This window comes from Acromyrmex echinatior, chromosome 7, assembly GCF_024713525.1.
Source record: "Acromyrmex echinatior isolate Ae372 chromosome 7, ASM2471352v2, whole genome shotgun sequence".
Classification (NCBI taxonomy): Eukaryota; Metazoa; Arthropoda; class Insecta; order Hymenoptera; family Formicidae; genus Acromyrmex; species Acromyrmex echinatior.
Window position 1 is genome coordinate 8367801 of NC_141858.1, and position 15035 is coordinate 8382835.

Here is a 15035-nt window from a genome sequence, read left to right on the forward strand (position 1 = left end):
ATCAAACTTGTTCGCGGAGTTACTCTCTCGTGCGGCCACGATTCGGTGCTCGTAGAGCGAGACACTTCCAAGTTCGGAAATAGACCACTCTCGAAAAGTGGTGTGCGCTGGTTTACTATCGTGGCGACTTGCGAATTTCAAGAATGGGGAGAGAAAACGAGGAGCAAGGCATAGGGCAAGAAAGCGAAATCTGAAAAGATAGTACGCGTCGCCGTGGACGCGCAAAATGCGCAAAATGCGCAAAATGCGCAAAACGCGGAAGAAACGCGATGACGAGCACCGTTAATGGACGGAGATAAGAGCTGGAAGACGGCTGCTCTCGGATGATAGAAAAGTCGGAGGGATTTTTAAAGATACGAGAGAGAAAGGGAGAAAAAGAGAGAAGCGAGAGAAAACGTTACGTAACATTCGCGCGTGAACTAATCTGCGATATATATACGTGTACAGGGTGTACACGTATATACTTATATGGAGAAAACGAAAACTCCCGGAGGGAGAGAACCTCCTGGAAGGATCCTGCAGGCGCGGAGGCTACTGCATAATTTCGGTGTACGGCAGAAGCAGAACTATGTTCATGAGAAAAACACGAGGGTAACCGTGGAAAGCAGCCATTCTCTCGGCAGTCGAGCTCTCGAGAATCCCCGACAGAAAACTTTAAAACGGCCGATATAATCGGATTAGTAGATGCGCAGCGAGTTGGCGCTGTTACTTTAGCTTAAAGTCGCGGCGTTACGCCCAACAGAAATTTGCCCTCCGTCGTGGTAATAAAAAAAAAAACGTACGCTACGTTTTGATGTGAGCTCGCGTGGATTTCACATTATCGCCTTAGTACATACAGATAATGTAATCTGCAAACATTTCTCATTGCATTATCAGATCACGTTTATAATAATTGTTAATAAATCATTAAATTGAGCAGTCTTCATCGTAAAAACTCGAAAGCACGTGCTAATGTCTTTAATAAAAGTGATATATTAAATTTCTATTATAGATGAACGTAATTTTCTCTCTTCGATAATTTGTATGTAAATTTTTGTCTTCAAACACATCGTTAAATTTCCATTGTCTACTATATATATAAAAAAAAAATCGATTATTTAAATTAGTCTAACGGTAACTATGGCAGCCAACGGCGATAAAGAATAAAGCACAAGCGAGCACTACGATGCTCCCTTCACTTTGATAGAATGACAGACGCCGTCGTTACGCTAATCAGTCGATATTATCAGTCGAGCTTTCTAGACGCCCTATGGTGCGAAGGTGGAAGGAAGAGAGGAAGAGAGAGGGAAAATACGGGCGGCGATACAATTCGTAAGTATGCAGGAAGTCCTTGTTATCTTCGTTACACAGTGATTACGGCCTGTCCGTCCGACTTGAGAGACGTTCTTAACATTTCTACGTCTCCGCGTCGCTCTTCGTCATCATCGCGATCAACAAAGGCCGATTTATATCACGATAAAAGTGCGCGTAAATTGCACTCGATTCTAGAATGCACGCAATGCTAATATATTAAAGCTATGTAGCTTTTCGATTTTGCATTTTTCGTAACTCTTGTAAATCTTCAATATTTAAATATTTTGCCAACTACATCGCAAATTAGACTTCTGATAAAGCAAAGTGCGCTTGAAGCTAACTGAAAGATAAACCGAAATTAAACTGAAATTTAATTCATCGTGTTATTTTAATTCATTATCCATGCTGAATATAATTCCGTAATTGAATTTAGATTACACGACGCGATGGCAGGAAAAAATTTATTTCTAAATTCAATAGTGTTACGATCGCTGTATAGATTTTCTGGAATACTCGATATATTCAATCGAACTATTCGAATTCTCTCTCTCTCTCTTTCGAGAGGCATTAGTATTTTTGTTTCATTTCATTGTTGATTTTAGATATAGAGCACGCTATGGTCTCGTTTCTCGTGGTATGATTGCCAAGTGTGCCCGAGGAAAAGTAAAATTCGATTATTTTCTCGTGTTCAGGAGAAGATCGATTCAGCCCGATTGTCTAAATTTTTATTGTATTTGTAAAAGAAATTGGAACACCAAACCCAGTTTCGAATCGCGATGATCTTTTTTGTTCATTGTGGCAAAACGATAAGTTGGCAGTTGAAACACACGATATAGATATAAATACGCGATACAGGATGCTGATGTATAGATAGAACGTCCCACATTCACTTTCTGGTCATGCAGATTCTGCGTCAAATTTGGAGCTCTCTCTCTCTCTCTCTCTCTCTCTCTCTCTTTCTCTCTTCACGAAAACTTTTGTACAGGGACCATCGCTTCTCTCACAAGTTCTTAATTTCCAGCATTATATACTTTGACAGTTAAGCCTTAAACTAAACTAAACTCCTGTTAAGATGAAGTTCGGCCGAAATTAACTCAAGTACGGGCTTTTATCTAGGAACAATCAACTCGGCAAAACTTATTAGTATTAAATATCGAACAACTTCGTTAATTATCGAGCGATGTGGCTATAACCATTTTTCTTAGTTTGTTCTCCGAACGTCTATCGGAACGATGTTTAATGCTTTTACGTAGCGAGCATAATGGAAGCCGAGCGCGTGACGCGGCAACAGAATCGAGATACGGAGACGTCATGTTCGAGGGAAACGAGGCTCGTCGATTGAAATGCAGGTATCGGCGGTATCGACAATCGAGCGCGTTATATCGCGCCCATCCCCCGCACAATAATATTCTCACCTATGAGATATCGGCTTTTTTCCAGTCTCAGTTTTTCCTGGCGTCCATTAACGTTTCGATTACCTACGTCGTGCACACCTGCAGCAACGCTTGGACGCGCAGCAGTTTTTGTTGCCTTTCCAGGCACTGGTATATACATAAAGCCGCTCAGTGAGAGTTTATTTATTTCTTCCCTTTTCCAACCTTTTTTTCTCCATTTCTCTCATGGTTCTCTCTCTCTCTCTCTCTCTCTCTCTCTCTCTCTCTCTCTCTCGCTCCCTTTCTTTCTCTCCGCTTTGTCATCGTAGCACTTTCCCGCCCGTGATACGAATAAAGGATCGGGTATAAATAAAGAATCGAAATAAAGCTATAATGCACATGTAAATTTTTGCTTTCCATCGATCGCTCGATATGAGGTATACGACGATCGGGAACAATGGTCGTCGATTCCGATAATAATTTACTATGGGCTCATTGAATCGGCATTTTATCAATTCTTCGTTAATTCCTTTCATCGCATGCGGAATAACTGGAGAGCGATGCTGTTTATCCGACTCTCTCGATGTACGCAAAGCTTGTTTCACGAATAATCGTTTACCCGATATCAACATTGAATATCGACGACGGTGGAACGTAAACTATTCAGACGTTTCAACAAAATAAACTGATATAAATTATTCTGAAACTTATCGAATACTAGCAGGAATATTAATATTATCAATTTTCAAGTATTTTACGGAAAGAATTTTGCGCAAGTATAAAAAAATTGAGGTAGATTTGAAGATAATTGTGTCGACTATTAAAATAATTATGTAGGAAACTCAAGCATGATGACCAATGCAAAAATTGTTGGTATTATTTAGAAACGTTCAAGCAACGTCCTATATAGTTATTTCGATAGTCCAGCAAAATTATTTTCAGATCTATCTAAATTTTTTGATACTTCGCAAAACCATTCTTGTTGCTATATAAGATTAAGGCTGGTATTCGTAATCACAGTTCTTATATACATATAAAACTATCTTAAGTATAATCTTAAGATATTTATATAAGACAAACTTAACCCTTACAATACAAGATACAATTTGATGCCTCATTCGTCCAAATATCACTAAACCCATCTGTTTTTTTTCTATTCAGAATGATTCAAACAAATCTCTAAAAATTCATCATATCTTCAACTTTCTGGAATAAATATTGAATCTTCATTTTGGAAAATAATTAAGTATAGTGTAATTTATAATTACCGAAAGACTTAAAGAAACTTGAACGAACAGGAATCGCACTAATGACCTTGTACTGTAAGGGTAAAATAAGAATCGACTATAAATATCTAGACTTAATCTAAAATTCTTGGAATTTCATTTGAAAAATGGATTATCGAATTGCTCTGGTTGGTGTAATTTTTCACTCATATGAAGTGAATTCTTCTACTCCATTGTGATGTAAATATTTTCACTCGTAATTAAAGAGTAAATTTGATATGTTCGCTATATCAATGTAACAGTTGAAAAGTTGGTGTGTGCGCCAAGGAAAAAGTTCAATAAGCAAGTCACATTGATCGTCATTTCATTGTCGTGTGACGTTGTTGAGTCAATGTAGAAATGTCGATAACGCTTTTTCCAAAGATAAGTAAAATGCTAACAAAAATCTACGTACATTGAGTTTAAATGTAATATTTTTTTCTTAAGTTAGGATTCATCTCATATTAAAGTCTAGACTGATGTTTCACCCCAAACGAATGAAACATTCACTAGGATATCATTGTGTGACGATAACATTCACTATAATTGAAATTAAACATTCACTTTCGTGAAAAGTGAAACGTCAATCTATTTCCGAGTGGCTATTTTTACTATCGATTGGAAAATTTTCTCTCGTTTTGAGTGAGATTTCACTCTGAAAAATTGAGAAAATTTAGAAACGACAAAAACTAATTTCATTCGTCAATGTTAGAGTTTCTTGCATTCAATTCGAGCACACAGCAAATCCCTTGTAATTCACCTGTCATGTGAAACTACAGTTAAGTCCAAGGGAAATGAAGGTCTAAAAAAATACAGGCGATGCTTCAGTCCTGCGCATGCGGTCCAATGTTGAAATTCACGTTTTTGTTCGGCGGATTTAGTGCGCCGGGGGGGCAAAAAAAGAGGAAGGGGTGAGAGTAGGGCGAGGGGGTAGGAAGAAGAAAGAGACGCGGGGAATGAGACGGCGAGTAACGGGGCCGGACGGTACGGATAATGCGCGCGGAATGAATGTATATTTTTTGGCGAGATTACCGTCGTTTTTCAGCAGCTGCCCGAACCATTCTTGCACGCGGCGACAAATGGCGTCCCTGATCGCCCATTGGCGTTAAAACTGCGCGTTTTGTCTCTGTTACGAATGCAGGCGCGCGCGACCAGCGCGCGTTCCGTTGCGTATCGAGGCATGCAGCTGATAAAAAATTATCTTTCACCGAATTAACTGCTACTGTACATTTGATTCTGGAAAATGCCACTAAAAATTACTGGACAGTTTCAAATAGCAAGTGAAAAAATGTGAAACGTGAAAAAAATAATAAAATGTACTTAATAACAAAGCACTCACTGGACGAAAGAAATATAATGGCAATTTCAAATTGAATTAATATTGCATTTAAACATAAGCTTGATAAGAGCGGCGTATCGTAGCTAATTATCAAATCCGAGGCAAAAATATATATATCGAACTATATAACGTTAATAATAACGTTATTATCGAGGGATAAACCGCCGAAGATATTGCGGTATACAGATTTGGGCATTATTAAACATTACTAAGCATTACTAGGGCATTAATGGGCATTATTAAGGCATTAGTGGACATAAAAATTGGACATTACTTGCACATTAATAGGCATTGGTGTACACAATTTTGTCAGCGGTTTACTCCTCGGTTAGAATATAATAATAATAATAACTTATGAGAACAAACATAAATTTGTAAAAAAAAAATAATGTACTACATAGAATTAATTATTTGAAATATTCTATAATTATATTATTATCATTATAGCCATAAAAAATATATATAAAATGTTAAAGATAAAAATAAAATATTGATAGCGAGATGCAAAGAAATAACATGTAATAAAATAATAATAAAATAGCATACATACAATTTTATTGCGAAATGATAAAGATCGCATATCGCGAATGTGCGAGCGATTTGGATCGTACGATCCGAAGAAAAGACTCGACTGTCGATCGGATGCACCGATGTCGTAAAGGAAGTCGGCATGAATAAAAAAAGGGACCAAATGGACGATTGTGAGACGGGAAGGGTTGAAACTATTATGACAATCGTAAAAAGAAACGTCGAACAGATCACAGTGACGAGTCGAACGGTAATGCATCCCGTAAAGCGCAGAGCAAAGTGCATCGCCGCCGCTGGAGAAAAGCACTCCAACCGCGCGTTCTTTATGTGGACTCGTAACCGCTTTTCGCGCTTCAAAACACGTCCAAGTGCCGATAACTTTCGTCGCACTCGTGTTCGGTAAGCACGTCGTGCCGCGTCGTCCATCTGAAAACGTCGCTACCGAAAATCACGCAAGGAGGAAGGTAAAAACATGAGACAGGCGCTAGACAGTTGAGATGCAGCCGCGCTGCGATTTCAACCCTTCTCAGACGAATATGCGAATTTTGTATGACAGCCTACGTAACACCTAGTGCCTATGTCATGGCGCACTGTATAGAATTATATCAAAATCCAATATGTAGTCGTAACAAACGTAAACTTGCAGGATTAATTTAATCCTTAAACGATTTTTCGGTATGGAATATTCAGTTCTTTTCCAATTGTTGTGGGATATACTTCTATAATTTTGAAATTTGATTAACCTACCTAGAGTATATTTGAACGTAAAGATACTCTTTTCGTTTGACTCAAAGAATAATCTTTAAATAATAACGATCGAAAGAATATACTAACAATGAGCATGCCATATTCAAATTTATATACGTTTTTAGTTACTTGGTCAACTCTGGCATAATTTTTTTCTTTAAACTGAATATTTTCAGAACAAATAAGAAACCTTTTACTTTAAATTTTCTAACAAATACAAATTAACAAAATTTTTCAATATTGTAGCCTTTTCCTTTTTATCAAGGAAGATACATACATTTGCTTATTGCCATTATATTGTTTAAAGTCTGGCGTTTCAATTGAAAAAAAGTTGGAATACAATACTTTCATTTTTACGAATGTTATAACCAGTTAAAGTTGGATATATCATAGTGTGAGTGTGGAACTAAATATTTCAGGATTAAGCATAATAAAAGAACAACTTATCGAATTCAACTTTTGGAATTTACCTGATGCTTCTATAAGACTTACAATTAGATTTTATAATGTTAAATTACTTTTTAAATTTTTTGAAGTAAATCTTACTCAAAGAGTGAAAATTTAGAGAGTAAGTAAGTTCTTAGAAACTGGATGATGATGTTATATTTTTTCGAACTTTTAACATAACAACTTAGACAGACAAGCCAACAATTAAAGAAAACAAAGCACGGAAAAAAAGCATAGGAGTATAAATCTAGATCCTAGAAGTGAATTTTGAAGTTCATTTTATGGACCAAATAATGTAGCGCTACTCACAGTAATTTAATTCACTCGCCGTAAGATTTTTGCCGGCAGATTATAATATTCAGGGATAATAGATTACCAGTGAGATTATTATAATAAGCTACGCTTGCACTCTCACTGCTCGTCGCGCACGGCCTGTATTGGGTCGCAAGGCATGCCGCTATAGAAGGAGGTTCGCGAGAAAACTGCACTCGGGTCGAAAGGCCATCGGCCAGACAACCTACCTACGAATCTGGCCAACTAACACTAAGTGGTCCATGGACCCAGACTGCGATTGGCTCGCATGCACACGCATTCTCGCCCTATCTTTCTTTCTCCCGCAGCGCAACGATCATCGCGGCGCAATGACGCACGAGGGACAATCTCGACCCGGAGAGAAAGAGAGAGAGAGAAAGAGAGAGACACTGCGATTTACGTGCGTGCATATATTTCAGCATCGGGTCGAAGCTGAAATCAGCTAGCGGCGAAAGAACCACGAGATCAAGCTCAAAATAAGTCCCGTTTCGTCCCGAACGGAATGCAACGTGAAAATATGATACGTAAATAAATCAAATATATATATAATGAAATTTAAAATCGCTGTTGAATTTTCTCATCTCTTTCATTTTAAATTGAGAGATGCGACAGATTTATATAAATACTTGTATATGAGACTTCTTCTTCGAATAAATTATTTTAGTGAGAAATATAAAGAAACTTTTTTTTTTTAATAGAAAAAGATGAAACAGCCGGAGTTATACCTTTCTGTATATGTACGTAACTCGGTACATAATCAAATAAAAATTCTTATGTAACATTATGATATTTCACGTATATGAGTATCGATAGCGTGTAGTAAAAAAATATAGACTGCAACATCTTATTCTTCGTGTATTTCATCATGTAAAAAAATTTAATTGTAAATCGAATGAATTTTATTTACAGTTAATTATTCTTGAAAATATATAGTCCTAATTTCCAAACATTTCTAACAACGTAGTATTAGAAATAAAATAAGGATATAATAATACATATTACAAAGAAGAATAATATTTTTTCTACCTTCTTTTTAATAATATGAAAGATAGACAACTTCTGTGTATAAGAATACTTCGCAATAAGGTATCACAAAGCGCGAAGAATCACCGCAAATATATTTTTAACTGCTGTAAGCGTTTCTAAATGATACTACCATTTATTATTGTGTCTTAAGGACGTTCTGCGACTGCAGTTGTGCTCAATCTAATGAACACATTATGAAAATTTATTTCACTTTTATATAAGATATTCCATAAGTGTTAAAGTTTTTATATATATATATATATATATATGTTTTTTTATTAAAAAACTGCAAGAAACGACAATTGTTTATTTTCTTCTCATAAAGCTCTAAGAATTTTTTCAGAATTTTTTGGTAATTTGTTGGTAAAAATGAGAAAATGCAGTGCTAAAAAATTAATAAAAAATTCGTAGAGTTCTATGAGAAGAAAATAAACAATTTTCGTTTCTTGCAGTTTTTCTGTAAAATTGATATTTGAGTAAAAAATTATTAAAGACCAATTTTCAATAATTTTTAGCAATTAATATCTTGTTAACTATTGCGAAAATTGCAAAATGATAGAGGACTTTTCTTCTCAGTTTTCTGAGAATCTATTCTGCTCCTATGCAAAAGATTTATCATTATTTTCCAAACACCCTATATGTATATGTATGTATATATTATATATACACTCACCGACAAAAGTTAAAAAAAAATTAATTGTTTGAGAATTACTCTATATTATTTATTTTCTAAGATATAGGTTGAAACTAAATATTATATAATGAGAAAACAATTTATACATCAATAAACAATAAGTTTTTTCCCGAATATAAATCCATTTTACACTGATTCCGAAATTAAAAATCATTTGGGTTTGCACAGCATTAGTAATAGGACAGTTAGCCGCCGTTTAGATGAGAATAATCTTTTTTCATGTAGAATGCAAGAAATTACTTATTTCTAAAAAAAAAAAAAAAATAGGAGAGTTCGTTTGGAATTTGCCAAAGAGCACATTAATTGGACTGCTACTGAGTGGTCAAATATTTTATAGAGTGATGAGAGTAAATTTAACTTATTTGGAAATGATTACAGAAATAACATGCGACGCCCTACCAGACGGTTTAATGTTAAATATCTAAAATCGATCGTAAAATTTGATGGCGGTAATGTGATGGTGTGGAATTATTTCTCGTATAGCGATCCTGGTCCAATATAATACAAATAAAGGAAACAATGGATTTGTGTATCGTGACATCTTACAAAATCATATGCTGCCATTTGGCAACGAGAAAATGCCATCAGATTGGTCATTTCAATATGATAATGAAACATTTATGACCTAAATATTCTTCTAAATTAATTAAGATATTTCTTACGGAACAAAACGTTAATATAATTAAGTGGCCAAGTCAATTGCCGGACTTAAATCCAATTGAACATTTATGGGATTACATTGGATCTCAATTGCGAAGTCATTCTTTTATTAATAAAGCAGAATTAATGGAAACAATCACAAAAATGTGATCAGAAATACCGGCCGAATTTTGTATTCGAATCAATGCCACGTAGGCAGTCAAATCCAAAGATTTTTCAACATCTTACTAATAACCTAAGATTATTACAAAAATTACAGACATTTACGCATTACTGTTTATGTTAAAAATTGATATTTAATGTATGTTTCTTAACCTTTGTCACACAATTTTTATTTTGTTTCATCAATTTAATTTAATTGTGATCTTCATATAAGTATATTTGAGAAAAAACTTGTTTATTGGTGTATGAAACTGTAATCTCAATACATGATTTTTAGTTTCAACCTATGTATCTTAAAAAATAAATAATATAGAGTAATTACTTTGTTTCTTAACTTTTGTCAGTAAGTGTATAGTATATATGTAGAGAAAAGCCCCCTATTATGAGGTAGGCGCCTAATATGAAATAGCAGCATTTCTGATAAACGCTATCTATTGATTCCACCATGAATTTATTGCTCTTAGATTGAAAACTATTTAGTAGAAAATTCATTATTAGATCATACCTGTAGTCATTGTTAAACAAGATTTTAGAATTTGAATGTCTTTAAGTTTCATTGATATGAGCATTTAAACTTTGTTTATTATTTAATAAATAAATATTTGGCAATAAATTCTTCATGTAGTGATAGAGTAAGGTAAAGGTAAGATGATATAGTAAAGTCGTACTAATAGAAAAATACGAGATACGTTGAATTATTTAATTACAGAAGTTAGATTTGATAATCATAAAACTATAAGAAAATCGTAATATAAGATTATATCCAGAGTATTCCTAATATGAAATAACCTATGCCCTATGTTATAGTGAAAATCGTTGTTAAAGTATAAATGTTATTGTATAATAATAAAAAAGATACCGGAATGAACATCGAGTGCGATACTTAATTTCAATTATTTGAAAACGAGTTCTGGGTATAATCTATCGCATGCTCATTTTTCGCGCACGCTGGCTGTGTTAATTTGTATTTTAGAAACGTTAAATAAAGTTTTTTTAATTGCAATACTGATATACTTTGCGTTTTACTATCAACTTCTCGGGGTATCTCATATTAGGAGCACAATTTTTTGACTTTGCGATTTGCTCACTTTTTACATTTCTTTAATTTTCAAAAAAAAAATAGAATTTGAATTAAATTTTATGTAACGTTATCTTAAAGCTTATTAAATTCCCTTCAAAATGACCTATTTTTTTAAATTCTGCCTATAGATTTCTAGCATTTACCCAAAATGAACTCGGTATCTCATAATAGGGGCCTTTCCTCTATACATGTATATATATTTTAAACGCTTCAACTTTAAAGTGGAATATCTTGAGTTTTAATCCCACTCTGGGTATTGAATTTTAAAGCACATATATATATGTTCAGAATACTAAACAAGCTTATTCTGTAAGTTTCAGAAAATCTAAAGAAAATGGATTTTTTTCGGAGAACATCCTTAAAGCTTCTCTGCGAATGATTCTGTTTCATTGGCTTATATTCGATGAAACAGTCGTAATGTACACGTCATAATGTAAACGATTTTATCGTTCTTTAGCATAATATTTTGCTGAAGTATCTAAAAGTTCAGTTAGGTACAGATCTGAAAATAATTTTGTTGGATCGTCAAAATAATTACGTATTTAAGATTATCTTAAGTATCATGAGTAATATTGGAAAAAGTTTAGATTATTTATTCAGCCAGTACATTTTATACAGTTATTTTGGTGGTCCAATAAAATTATTTTCAGATCTGCACTTATTTAATTTTTACGCTCGAAAGAAAGAAAAACATATCACTCTAAATTTTTGAAAATCACTCTAAATTTCACTCCCAAAAATTTAGAGAGATAATAATAATAATTATAAAAGTAACAATTATATAAGTTTTATACATAGAATTAAGTTATACAATTAAATAAACTAATGTACTTAATTAAGTAAATTGTTATAAACTTTATAATTGCAATAATTATAAAATAGTTTATTCAATTATATATACACAATTTAATTTTACATACAAAATTTGTACAGCAATCATTTTTATAGTTAATACCATTATGTCTTTTTTTCTAAGTGTAGATATTTGAGCAAAATTATTCGTTTTTGTTTACAAGTGCGATATTTTTTCATATATATAAGTATAATATTCATATATTAATAGTATCTAAAGTGCGTAACGCTACAAAGTTTAACAGCTGAAAGGGTTAATAACTCCTCGCGTACGTACGAGTGCCAAGTGCGTAGAACCCATTACAGAAAGCGCCGGTTACGACAGTTACGCAATCGCGTATCTGTCTAAACGACCGCAGAGAACAAAACAGTCAGCTGGTCGACCATTCATGCCGCGCGAATGCATCCGTTGCATACATGCCAAACGAGATGTCAACGGCCGAACTTCCGCGTTATTTTCGTCGTCAAGATAATGTCTTCGTGGAAAACGAGCTTTTTGCATTACGATAACAAGGCAATTGCAATAAGATCTTTAATAAACGTTTACAAGAAAAATTTTTGGTATTTGTAACTGTAATTACATGTTATTACATAATTATATAAGAACATTATTCATAATGTTAATAATAATAACTACACATAATTTTATTAATAAATATATGAGGGGATGGGCAGAATAAGGGCCTAATTACAAAATTTGATTTTAATGAAAATTAAAATAACTTGCTACTTTTTTATTATACACAAATGAGTACAGCATCAAATGAATTTATGTAATTTATTAATGTCTTTAAAAAGTTACATGTTACAATATTTTTCTGTTACGATCAATATTACATAAAAAAGGTAATCTTCAGAAAAAGGTGCCTTCCTAAAATTGTGCCTTTATTCCACTCATCCCCTTATATATATATATATATATATATATATATATATATATATATATATATATATATATATACATAGTTGCAACCGAAAATGACTACAATTTTTTGGTTGCAATTTATGGTTGCATATAATTTAATTGTAATTTATAGTCATATTTTAAAACATGTAACTATATACATTATTAACATAATTATAGCAGAAATAATCATATTATAATTATCATATATATAATACTAATATATAATTATGGTCACAAGTATCAAAATCATTTTTTCACAGAACATTCTTATTCAATAAGATTCGAAATTTGGAACTATAACTTTGATAAAGATTGTACGATACATTCGCGTTTACATTAAATTATGATCATATTAGACGTGTTAGACATTTAAGAACCATATTCATATTCATATGCAATTCGTGATTCAGTTGAAGGTTTGTTAAGTATTCAATCTACTGTATATTCAAGTAAGACTTGGAATAAACTTTGAGTGAAAGCGGAAATCTGAGCTCGTACAGAGAGTTCGTGCTCTAGGAAAATCGCGAAACTCGGTTGTAGTTTGAACGGGAGAAGAATCGACTGTCAGGAGAGTTCGCTGGAAATTTCAATGGAAATCGAAAGAAGTCGGTGTTATTCGCAAAAACATTGCTGCATCGGGAGGTTAGCGATATTTTCTAAAAGAAGTTCTCTCGAGTAAACAGGAACGTTAGAAAAATGACTAGACAAACCGTCCGTTGGTCCCCGCGTGTATAGCTCAAGTTTCACGACGAGAGACTACAAGAATATAATTATATATTTATCCTGCTCGGCGGAACTTCGAATTAAAACTTTGAATTTAAAACTTCAAATTAAAACTTCATTTAAAAAATCTCCAATTAAAACTTCAAATTAAATCTGACAGGCACGAAGGGAGGAAAACACACGATCACCGCGGTTTTCTGTTTCTTTACCGAGTAATAACCTGCGCGGCTAACTATCGCAATCAGTAGGTTTAGTAGAGTAGAGAACCCGCGGAGTTGACTCGCGCATTCATATATGGAGGGAACACGATGTTCCCAACGAGCTCCCGTGACCCACACTGTATGTGTATCATTTCTACAGGCAGTCATTCATGTCGGTCGAGAACGCGCGCAACGTTAATCCGGCGCAGAGAACCGGGGACGTAAATGACGTCAACGGGCGGTCGAGTTTCTACGTTATTTTGGTCGTTATTCCGCCATGCGAGTGCAGTAACGTCACCGACGACTGTTTGCGCGACGCTACCCCAACTGTGGTTCCAAAGCCGCAAAATTCACGAAGGAATTGGGTTGACTCGACCGAAGTCAGACCGCGCACGCGTCGACTCGTTCCCGAATTAATAATGATAGCAAGTTAAATTAAGGTAAAGTTAATATTACGCTCGGAAGAGAGGAAATTGGATCGAGAAGGTAAGATCGACATATTCTCGCGAATCGATAGTTTTAACGAGTCAAGTGCCTACGTCCTTGAAGAACTTGCTGAAGAACTCTGGAACTCTACGAACTTTGAGATTGTCTATTGGGTCTTGGAAGGATTGCATCGAAAGTACGAAAGGGGTAAGATGACAAATGTGAGATTGACGTATAGAGCTGATCATTTTCCAAGTGATTTTATACAGAAAATTTGTCATAATCGTAAAGTCCCTCCTGCCTTTCTCTTTTAGCTAATTTTATACAGTACAATGGAGAGAAATATTATTTAAAATTAATTTCTCTATGAAAAGCTTCACAAAAAACGCCAAATTTAGAAATTAATTAATTAGTAATATTTTCGAGTTGCTTATGATTTTACGCGCTTTTCTCTTTACGCAGTAATCCATAAATATATAAAAATTGTATTTTACGGGTAAAAAGCAAAATCTTTTTAGAAAATTATTTTCTCGTTGCAATTGCTCTCACGAGTCCCAGTCAACAAGTGAAAAAACAATGTAATTTGCAAAAAAACGTAACCCGATATATTATACATGCTATTGTAAATGTAGTACGTCGGTTCAACTAGCTTTATTTCTCGAATTCTACGTCACGCAGAGAACACAGGGGCTGTAGCATAATCGTCTTACACGCTACACGATTCCCACGGGCGTCGCTTTGAAGCGTAAACGGCCGAAAAAAAAACGTTGAAAAAGACAACATCTAGCCGCGAACAAAGCCGAGTGCGCACCGCACAGTATCTTTCCTCTCACTCGAACCTTACTCGATGCAAATGAACGTGTCGCCACCTTTTTTTTTTCACAATGCGTGGTGGTGCACCTTCGCGAGCACAAGTTGCATCATCTGGGCAGGTTAATTTTCAACCTACATCGATACACACTGTAGTCCTTTGATGCACTTTGATCCTTGACGCTGAAAT

At 34.4% G+C, this 15035-nt stretch overlaps 1 protein-coding gene and 1 long non-coding RNA gene across 3 annotated transcripts in view; one reads left to right on the forward strand and one right to left on the reverse strand.

Moving 5' to 3' along the window:
* The window catches only part of alpha-Man-IIb (alpha-Mannosidase class II b), a 194819-nt gene that overhangs the window by 116893 nt on the left and 62891 nt on the right, over positions 1–15035 (reverse strand). The window lies entirely within an intron of this gene.
* Positions 1–15035, forward strand: part of LOC147909143 (uncharacterized) — a 46361-nt gene that overhangs the window by 5208 nt on the left and 26118 nt on the right. The window contains exon 1 of one of the 2 annotated variants that reach the window (XR_015545800.1): positions 12831–14242. The exons of the other annotated variant lie outside the window; for it this stretch is intronic. This is a non-coding gene — a long non-coding RNA (uncharacterized LOC147909143). Of the gene's footprint in view, positions 1–12830; positions 14243–15035 lie in introns of those variants that run through there. 2 annotated transcript variants of the gene reach the window in all.